The sequence below is a fragment of the Podarcis cretensis genome, assembly GCF_951804945.1.
Source record: "Podarcis cretensis genome assembly, chromosome: 8".
NCBI classification, from domain to species: domain Eukaryota; kingdom Metazoa; phylum Chordata; class Lepidosauria; order Squamata; family Lacertidae; genus Podarcis; species Podarcis cretensis.
In genome coordinates, this window is record NC_137177.1 from 78,383,946 (window position 1) to 78,394,761 (window position 10,816).

A 10,816-nucleotide genomic window follows, 5' to 3' on the forward strand; every position below is an offset into this window, starting at 1 on the left:
CGCCAGGTGCTCTGCATTCTTTTGCAAAATGACCAGGGCGCTTGCAGTTAAAGCAATTACCAGCTGGTTTATTGCCTGCCTGGATGGCACCGGCAAGCAAAGACATTGCATGGCTCTGGCTTCCGATTTCCGAACAACCCTGGATCATATCTGCCAAATCATATTTAGGACGAGTAATGATTGATTGCAAAGCCTTTTTACAGTCGGTGTTTGCATTTTCAAAAGCCAATTTTTTCATCAATTCATTCTGGGCTGTAGTGTTATCAACCTGCCTAGTAACTGATTCTTTCAACTTATCTATAAATTGATGGTAGGGCTCTGAATGTTGTTGCTTAATATTAACAAAAGAGTTCATCGGTTGTCCCGAGACAGGGACTTTCCGAAAGGCGCGCTGTACACAGGTCGCAGTGCGACTGAAATGCAAAGGTGTCAGCGTCGCCTGTGCTGGTATGTTATCATATGGACCAGCACCGAAGAGCTGGTTGGCTGAATGCTGTGGATCAGCCAGGGCTACTGCGTTATGCTTAAATTCACTTTCAAAAACTACATACTGAGCAGGAGATAAAAGCATGCGCATCAAATCTTTCCAATCTTGGGGTAACATTGTATACCCACTTGCTATCCCCTCCAGCATCCCTATCACATAAGAGGATTTTAAGCCAGAATCAGTAATGGCCCTCCTCAGTTCTCTCAAAACAGAATAAGGAAGTGTCTCATAAAACACCTGTTGTTGAGCAGTTCCTGCGTTTGCATAGGTGATAGGGAAAGCAGATGGCATTTCACCAACCCATGCAGACTCCTCCTCTAAGGATAGGAGCCCTTTTTGCCTAGCTAAAGAAAGCGCAGTGCGCAAAGCTCCTGTAGGAGAGCACGCAGGGGCTGTGGCAGGCAAAGCAGGCAAAGCAGGCAAGGGAGGGATGGGAGGGGTGGATGGGTTTGTGGGCTGAGGCGTAGGGAGGGGTTGCCAAGGCTGCGATGGAGGCAAGAGCTTTGGGTAAGGAGGGGGGGGATTGTCTGCTACAGCCAGAAGGGCAGGAGCCGAAGAAGACGCCTGGGGTCCTAATTTAGCAACGGCGTCTGCACATTTCTGCCAGGTGAGCAGACAATGAATCGGAGCCCTTGGTTCTGCAAAGAGGGTCTTTCTGATCTTTTGCCAAGTCTCTACCTCCAAGGACCCACTCTCAGGGTAGGAGGGGCATTGGCAAGCAATCTCCAAAAGCAGTTGTTCAATTTCTTTTAAGGAAATATGAACACCCACCGCCCGCTGTCTAACTAAAGAAAGCAATTCTCTAGCATGCGTTTTCTGGAATTTAGTCAATTCCCCCCCCCCCATACTCACAAAGTAGCGCGCTGAGACTTTTCCAGTCGAGTGAAGTACAGGGGTTTGGCTGCGTAAGGGATCTGGCACGTCGGGGGTCACCAGATGTAGGAATGAAAATCACGACAGACGAGTAGTGGGTGCCATGTGAGGAGCATCTGCTGGGGGGAGCCCCGGGAACTCTCTTTTATTGAATATTACAAACATTGCCACAGGTGTGCTTGTGGCTGATTGGTTGATACAAACACAAAGAAACTCATTGCCTATTGGTTAATGCAAATGCAAGGCGGGGATTACATGTGAGAGGTGGGAATTACATGTGAACATTAATCACCGATAGATTAAAGGCTGGGAAGCGAGGTTGGAACCAGACAGGCATGAAACCTCCTAATTAAATTATAACTAAAGATTGATATAGCATAAAACAATTACTAATGATTGATCATAACATGAAAGAATACAGTAATCAAGTTCTATAGATGTGCTCGGCTATGCAAGGAGAACAGGTCAACACGAACTTTAAGATGAATTGAGCAAAGGAATGTCTTGGTGTTTGGAACAGGTCTGTACAGTGTGTGCAGAAACAGGGAAAAGATTCTAAACAAGACTTCCCAGAATGCAAGAGAAAAGAAGCAATGCTTCCCCATAATGCAACAGTTATGTGCAGAGGGAAAACATATGTGCAGAAGGAAAACTTCCCTTTAGTTGGTGGTATACCCTGGTCATTAGATACCAGCTGAATCAACAGGACCTGCACTCTGGAATTCAAGGGAAAGTTCTTGACCCATTTCATGCCTTAAAACACGCAGACTGGGCTACTGTGATGTCCCATAGCTGGAGATGCCAGTGAAGCTGGAAACTTCAGCAGCTCCAAAACATTATTTTTGGAGTAGTTCTCCCTTGTACACAGTCACATTTAGAAGAAAGGATGTGTGTGAAACCAAGTTCTATGAGAGAGAGTTGAAAGCTGGGTACCTTTAACCTGGAAAAGGGAAAGTTGAGGGGGGGCGCTAACTTATTTGCTATGCTGAAGATTGAGCAGACTTCTCTGTTGCTCCAGGGTCTCCTCTGGGATCCACAGGAGAATTCGTAATAACAAGGAAAGGCAACTATGGCAAGGCAATTCAACACCCTGGACAGCTCCCAGCTACTGTTCTTTACTATGGCAGATGCTGTCTCAGCAAAGGCTGTGTTCCCAAAATGCTTATGAAGGCTGGCAAATCTTTTTCCTCAAGCATCTCTGCCCTCCTGGAAGAGACATCTGTAATCCCAACAGCCCATTGGCTGATCCTGAAATCACATACTCCTGGCCAGCAGGGGAGCAGGGGAAGCTACAAGGGAAACACACGTGGCCAGAGATCCTGAGAGCTGTTATCCAAAGCATTTGTAGGGCACCACATTGCATCAGCCCAAAGAGCTGAAAGAGTACTGTGTTGTTCTATTGTGGCTTGGCACTCAGCCAAGAGGTGGGAGCAATTGCAAGAGGTTGGTAAGGCTAGGGAAAGCATGGATGCTGGATATCTCCCAGCGGGCCCTGCTAGCTGAGACATGGAAGGTGTTGATTCAGCAAAGGGCCAGAAGCAGTGCTTTGCATCCGTGGGTAGTCATGGGAACACAATACCTTTTGTTTTCAAATGTTAAAAGTGTGGCACTCACAGTAACATCCATCTTGGACTCCCTTCTCTTTCAGTATTTCTGACCATAAGATCTCACCCAGTGCAGTGGTGAGGGAAATGTACCCTGTGTGAGCTCAGAAGGGCTCTTTTAATGCTTGTGTTCCTGAAAAAGACACAGCGCCTCCAAGAGGCAGATAGGGTGGGTGGGTGGGTTCTGATGTCCTGGGCCCAAGCCAACAGGGTACTCAGATTTTGAGCTTCCAAGTTCTTTCTTTAAAAAGCCTATCTGTGTCCTCACTGGAAACAAAGTTATGAAGCAAAACCCCTCTCCATTAATACACCTTAATAGCCCAGGCTATTGTTCCATCCTGCCTAAAGTCCTCTACTATCGTTCCAATAGCAAAAAAATCTAACCCAGAAGATCTGAATGACTTTCGTCCAGTAGCACTCACACCTATAATCATGAAGTGCTTTGAAAAGCTGGTACGAAATTATGTCATTGCTTGCCTACCAGAGGGACTGGACACATTCCAATTTGCTTATAAAACGAAAAGATCGACAGAGGACGCTGGGGCGATTGCCCTCCATGCCGTTCTTGCACATTTGGAGCAATGGGGGGGGGGGGTATGCCAGACTGCTTTTTTTAGATTTCAGCTCGGCATTTAATACCATTCTACCACAACATCTGATGTCTAAACTGGAAGATCTGGGGCTTCCGTTATCACTTTGTGGGTGGATATTGCACTTTGTGTCAGACCGCCCCCAGAGGGTTCGGTTGGGCCCTTATACCTCTAATACGCTTAAGACTAACACAGGAACACCACAGGGATGCGTACTTAGTCCGCTCCTTTATATTCTCTACACGTACGATTGTGTCGCTGCTCACCCTAGTAATAGGGTTGTCAAATTTGCAGATGACGCAACCGTGATTGGGCTCATCTCTGAAAGGGAAGGTGAAACGGACTATAGAGATGAGGTGGAGCGGCTGACAGAGTGGTGCAGAGCTAACAACTTGCTCATAAATACAAGGAAGACAAAGGAGCTTGTGGTGGACTTCAGGAGACAGAAGAGCAATGTCCAGCCACTTTTGATTGATGTGGTCTGTGTGGAGAGGGTAACAACGTTCAGATTTTTGGGTATTGAATTACAAGAGGATCTGTCCTGTAGTGTCAACACAAGGGGGCTTGTGAAGAAGGCGCAGCAGAGACTGTACTTTTTGAGAATCCTAAGGAAAAACCATCTTCCGCAGAAACTGCTGCTTGCCTTCTATCACTGTGCCATTGAGAGCGTGCTCACTTACGGCTTATGTGTGTGGTACGGAAGCTGTACTACCCAGGACAGGATGGGGTTGTGCAGAGTTGTTAAGGCAGCAGAGAGCATTGTTGGCTGCCCACTCTCCACCTTAGAGCAGATTTATGCCACAAGGTGCCATAGGAAGGCACTGGACATAGTAAAAGATCCATCGCATCCTGGTCACTGTCTCTTCGAGCTCCTGCCGTCGGGACGGAGATACAGGACGATGAAGACAAGAACGAGCCGTCTCAAGAACAGCTTCTTCTCCAGAGCGATCTCGGCCCTGAATGGGAAACCTGGACTTTGAAAGTCATCTAATCTTCCTTGCTGTGTTATACTGTATTTTAATTAGTGTTTTTATAGTTGTTCTGATTTTGTGTGGAGTGCCCTACCTGGGTGGATGGAGCAGCCAAGTAAATTTCGTTGTCCCCAAGAGGGGGCAATGACAATAAAGATATTATTATTATTATTATTATTATTATTATTATTATTATACCTTTTCTTACACTTCCTCACAGTGTAGTCCTTTGAACTGCTGCACGTTGGCCTTCTGTTTTCTACCAGCAAGAAGTACACATCTTTCCTGAGGTGGGTTTGCCTGCAATCAGGTACTCCCTAGAAGTGATCTTCCGCAATAGGTGTGGGTGGGTCTAAGAGGATCCCTGCCCCCCAATAACAAATGCAAACTGTAACAACTTTGCAATGAGGCTTAGACAAGCCTCCTGCTGTACAGGAGCTAAGGACTGGGCACTCAATGAGAACTCACAGTATACATGACTTGTTAGAAGTAGGTCTCTTTGTGGATAATGGGGCTTCCTCCCAGGTCTGGGGATATAGGCTTTTCCTTCTCTGGAAATACAATTCTGGGGGAAAGCTTCACCTGTTCTCAATCTGTCTGCCAAATATTATACTTTTATTTTATTTTTTATTTATGCATTTTCCAAATTCTATTTACACATCATACATTTTCCCTCATACATTATTTCTAGGCAAACTTCCCAACCCATCAGTCCATGACATTCTAAGTAAAGGTAAAAGGTAAAGGACCCCTGGACAGTTAAGTCCAGTCAAGGGCAACTATGGGGTTTCGGCACTCATCTCACTTATGGCCAAGGGAGCCATGGGTCATGTGGCCAGCATGATTAACCCGCTTCTGGCGCAATGGGACATCGTGACGGAAACCAGAGCACACAGAAACAGTGTTTACCTTCCCGCCGCAGCAGTACCTATTTATTTAGTTGCGCTGGCATGCTTTCAAACAGCTAGGTTGGCAGAAGCTGGGACAGAGCAACAGGAGTTCATCCATCGTGGGGATTTGAACCGCTGGCCTTCCAGCAAGCCCCAGAGGCTCAGTGGTTTATTCTAAGTATACCTTGTTTTGCTGCATATTTATTAGTTTTTCCACCCTATTCCACCCTATTCTCCTGCCATCATTTTCTTTGTTGTTGGTAACTGTGGCTCAAAGTATTACCCATACTTGTAGAATAGTTTTGGTGTAATATCTTCTTAGGTATTCTTTGACTCTCCCCTTATTTGTCTCTCATCCTAATTCCTTATTTTGACTGTCATATTTGCAAGTTTTTCAGACTCCATCAGTTTGTACAACTATTGTTCTTTTGCTGGATTACCTCTTTCTTTCCAATTTCTGGCGCAAACTATCCTAGCTCCAGCAGCTGCATAGAGGAAACGATTATATGCCATCTTTGGTATCTAATCTCATACTATAGCTAGTAAAAAGGCTTCAGGTCTTTTGGGGGAATATGAAAATCTTTTTGGGCCAAGTATTATACCATCAGTATTTTTAAATCATGGGTTTAGTTCAGGATCTGCTACTTTGCCTGAAAAATAGGATACAACTTTGAATATCACAGGAAGCAAATGTGAATTCTCTGCAGATCTGTGCCTTCTTCTGAGAGTGTATTGGAGGACCCCACCCACATACTGGACCCAGAATGTTCTGTTACACTCCTGGACAGATATCTTGTAGGTTCACATTCAAGAGACCAAACAAGAGGCTAGAATGCTAAGATTTATTTGCAGTATGCCACTGAGATCATTTGGTGAAGCTGCTGAGCATCTGGGTTGATCCCAATCTGCGTCTCAGTTTTCTTCAACCATAGTAGCTGCCTCTACATCTGTGAGGAGAAAGAAAAGGGCAGGGGATTCATTCCTCTGAGAGGCCAACTATGATCTTCTTTATGAAAAAAGCAGGAATCATAGAATTTGAAAGCTGAGAGGGACTGGAAGTTATTTAGTCCAGCTCCTTTCAGTCTGCCAAGGGGCCGGGGGAGTCCAGAAGCATTATCTAGTGACAGTGATGGAGAGCCAACTGACGTTCTGAGTCTGGGGTGTTGCCATTGGGCACACCTCCAGGAAGGTCATAAACATAGAGGCAGGCTTAAGAGTTTCTGGCATGGATCTTGCTGGAAGCAAAATAGGGAGGAGGAGTCTGATTAGATTAGAACATCTTTGATATGTGATGCATGTGTGCAAGAGCCGCTCTGTGAATATGCTTTTAAATAAAGCTCAGTTGAACTGATAACCAGCTTGCTAAACTGTTTGTGCTAATGGTCATTATACAATGTTAGTCCTACTTCAAGTCGGCCCATTGAAATTAAAGAACATGCCTAAGTTAGGTCCATTAATTCCAATGGCTCAGAGTAGAACTTCATTGAATATAACCTTACATTGCTACAACCTTTCCCCCTAGGGTGTGTTTCTGAGGTCTCTACTCATCCTCATTGTCCTCTTCCACACCTCTTCCGAATCCTCTGTTGATTGCCTTCTCATCTTCCAAGCTGTCTAACAATATCTGAGCAAAAGACATTCAGCAAGTCATTAATTTCCCATCATGGATACTTCTTTGCTAAGGAAACTACACTTGCTGAATTCTTGTCTCCTGCACTTGGGATGAAAAGAACTTTAGAAACAGACAGTCATATTGACCAGGAAGTTGCCAATGGGATGCCTGGGCCCCAGTGTCCTCTCCCAGTGCCAAAATGATGCTCGTGAGAACAATTCTGCTGAAGCCCATAGAATGGGTTGGAGTGTGCCGTTGGCCTTGCTAAGTGTGTCATGCCCACAACACTTTCCCCTGCTCTCTCATGTGCCCTCAGAACAAGGATGTTTGGTGACCCCTGATCAAGACCATAAGGATGGTGATGATCTCATTTCTCATTGTGGAAGGACTTTTTTATTCACTGGAGAAGAAAGGAAATCTGCCAAGCCAAGGGGATTACCCCTAAAATTGCTATCCTTCTACCCCATCTTCCAAAAGTGTCCAGTTCACACCAACCTCTTTTGTATGTTCCCTCCATGTAATCTATGTAGCCTGATGCCCCCCGACAACGACATATTCTTCCACGCTAGAAGTAGAAAGAGATGCATCTTAACTGCTGAGAATGTGTCTAAGGTAAATTTTTAAAAAACAATTGAACAGCTATTCCACTCTGTCTACCCCCCCCCCAATGCCTCTGAATCCTGGGAATGGTGTTTGGACACCAAGGTAATCTCTTTGGTTAAGGGCTCTCAACTCTTCAACCAATGCAAATTCTGCAGAGAAATTCATGACCTTTATACAACAAAAGTTGGCTGTCTTTCATCTTAGTCTTGCATTAAAGGACAATACTCAGTTGGTTCTATGATTCTAAGCCCACCATTTTCAGTGAGTGGCCTCGGAGGTGGACGTAGGCTTGCTGTGAAGATGTGGTAGACCATTGATGAGCATGAAATTGACACGCATTAAATTAATTGGTTTGCATATGGATTAACCACAATCTTACATGGGTGCTGAGTGGTTGATTGTGCATGTTTCAGACTATAGCCCCAGCCAGCTTGGTCAACAGCCAAGGGTATCTCTGTTTGAAACTTCTGGAACACATCAGGTTAGGGAGCATGGATTGCACTAATACTAGTAATAATGATTATAATAACAGGATTTTTTTAATGGAGAAAAGCTTCCTGCTTTGAGGTCACAGAGTCCACCTAGAGCTCCACAAATCCCCACCATTTGCCTTTTCCTGCTCCAAAATTTCCAGAAGACCAACTGGAGACGTCACTAAGCCTCCACCCTTTTGAGGTGCTCTGGACTTCCTTTACTTTGGGATTTTATAATCTGCTATGCACCAACCTCTCCAGATACAAGGATGTCCTCACCAAGCATCTGACATGATGGCTTTGTTTTTCATACTTACAGCGCTGTTCTGACAAGTACTTGGACCCACACAATCATTGGCATTTATGCAACTCATGAGTGCCAGAACAGACAGCAGGATCAGAAGATGCTTCATGATGGATGGAGCTGGTTTTGGTGCTGACTTTGGATCAACTGAAAGGAGAAATGGGGACTTTGTGGTTATATTTTTACTGAGCTTTGGAAGGCCTACAATAAACACAGAACAGTAGAGACCATGCGAGTAATGTCAACAAAAGCATTTAGAGTCATTCCACAAAGGTTGGTATCACAGAACATTTGAGGTAGTGAATCAGAATCAAAGTATCCTAGAGTTGGAAGGGACCAACTCTAGCACATCTATGGGATGAGTGTAGCCCAACTCATTGGAGGTTGTAGTCAACGTTCTTCCTTGTTCATGTAAGAAGTAGAAGGCCACCAAGCCGTATCAGATTTGCCTTCCTTTGTTATTCCTCAATCCACTTGATTTCAGTAAGCTAATCTTCCTGAGGATGCCAAGTCACATGTTTTGTCCAACCAGCCATCATTTTATAGAAAATCCTGCTGACGTGGACTTCCAGTGAGGCAAGATGGCAAGCGCCATGGCTGTGCAGAACTCCTGAGAACCTGCCTGGATGGTCCCTGTGCCGTTAACACTGCCGCCAAGATTGATGGGGGAACCACAGGTGCCCAACGTGACAACCAGGGAGCCCACACAGAGCGCACACACCCCAGCGGCCTTGACCCCAGTGGGACTGGGAACATCCCACTGATGGCCTAGCGGAGCTCCGAGACCCAAAGGCCTCCAGATCTGAACAGAAAACAAAAAGCAAAAAGGAGGTCCCCCCAGCTGAGCACCAGCTTACTACCACTGCTGCAGCAGCCACTGCCACTGCTGCCACCAAGGGAAAGAGGTAAGAGGGTACCGGGAGGGCCAGGGAGCCTGCAAAGAATATACCCCAGGTCCAACTCCAAGTCTACCTCCCGGGTGGCTAGCACAAAAAGAGCAGACTGGGACCCAGAGGGGAACTGTGAGCCAGAGGCCACCCTAGGAAAAAACAAATGCTGGGATTTATTTATTTTTGCTATTTATTTATATTTACTCTTTTTATTATTTTTATTACACACACACACACACACACAAATATTTTTATTATTATTATTTTCCCTTTGATGAACTGTAATGCCCTAACCCAGGGACCAACATCCAGGCCCTGTGGGCTCTGCAGTGAAATTAAAACTGCCTGTGAGTCAAAATTGCCACCAATATATTTTTTATTATACACACAAACCCCTTTCCCCCTCCTTCTTTATTCAGAACCCACCATCCCACTGTTTTGCATTGTGGGTCCATGGGCTAGTCGTCTGTTTTCCAAGGCCTGAGTAGGATTTTTTTTTGGGGGGGGGGGATAATCAAATTGGCTCTGGGTCTCCCCTTTTTTTGCTTATTCTGCATTGTTGGGTGATATTTGTTGGAGTGGTATACCTTCAGTTTTCAGCTGACATCTAGTCTGGGCAGGTGAGAAGATTTCAGGAAGAATGAGACACTTACCTGAGGCAGTGTTGGGTTGTGGGCATCCTTGAGTCGCTGTTGTCAGGCATGACCTTTGGGTGCTGGGGGGGGGTGTGATTCCCTTTGACTTGATGAATACTTTGGGGTGAAGGTTCACACAGTAGGGAGGGAGGAATCTTAGGAAACCTTGAGGCATGGACCCAGTGTGCAGCTGTTGACATGTCCAGGTGATGGGGGTAGAAATTACACCTGCCCAGATTTATTTGATTCGTTTACATTGGTTGAATCTGACTAACTAGTTTGTTTTGCAGATCCTCAAGTTACGTTTATTACCAATTTATCCACCTGTGGTTGTCTTGACCCCTCTTCCTGGTGTGCTGGCAAGTGTCCTTGATGCTGTCTCTAAGCTGTCCCTCCAAACCTGAATAGGAACATCTCCCCACCTCCGTGAGAAAGAGGGTTCTCTTTGTTCCTGCCTTGTTCTCAGAAACATAGAGTTTCTTCACTGAAAGAATTAAGTGATGAACAGTCCCCAAGTGACTGCCCCCCCCCACCTTGCCCTGCTTACAAGGGGAATGTAAGGCAGGAGATTGGAGGAAGTAAAGGAAAACGAAAAGGCTGCAGACTGCAGACCACCACTTTGATTTAGATACCGTTGACTCCACAGAACACATGGAAGCTGTTAATAATGGACCATCTAAAATCATTCGTTAAAAAGGATCAAGAAAAGCAAACTTTAAAAAGATGCTTGCATATATTTAAATAGAAATATAACATTTAAAGACAATTATATATAAAGTCGCACATTAAAATCCTTTGCAGAATTAAAGTAAGGACACTCACAAACACCCCTTCAGTGCCCTAGAATCCCGGCACCCCACACAGGAGTTTTTGACCAACATTTT

At 45.2% G+C, this 10,816-nt stretch overlaps 1 long non-coding RNA gene across 2 annotated transcripts; it reads right to left on the bottom strand.

Annotated features, from left to right (window-relative positions):
- Positions 1–6,273: 6,273 nt before the first annotated feature.
- Positions 6,274–8,680, bottom strand: LOC307222250. 2 transcript variants are annotated; one of them, XR_013841677.1, is made up of 4 exons: positions 8,421–8,680; positions 7,523–7,592; positions 6,915–7,039; positions 6,274–6,362 (listed from the first exon to the last, which is right to left on the bottom strand). It is a non-coding gene; the product is annotated as an uncharacterized lncRNA (long non-coding RNA). The 2 variants fall into 2 exon arrangements; XR_013841678.1 differs by having other exon boundaries at positions 6,288–7,039.
- Between the last annotated feature and the right edge of the window lie 2,136 nt (positions 8,681–10,816).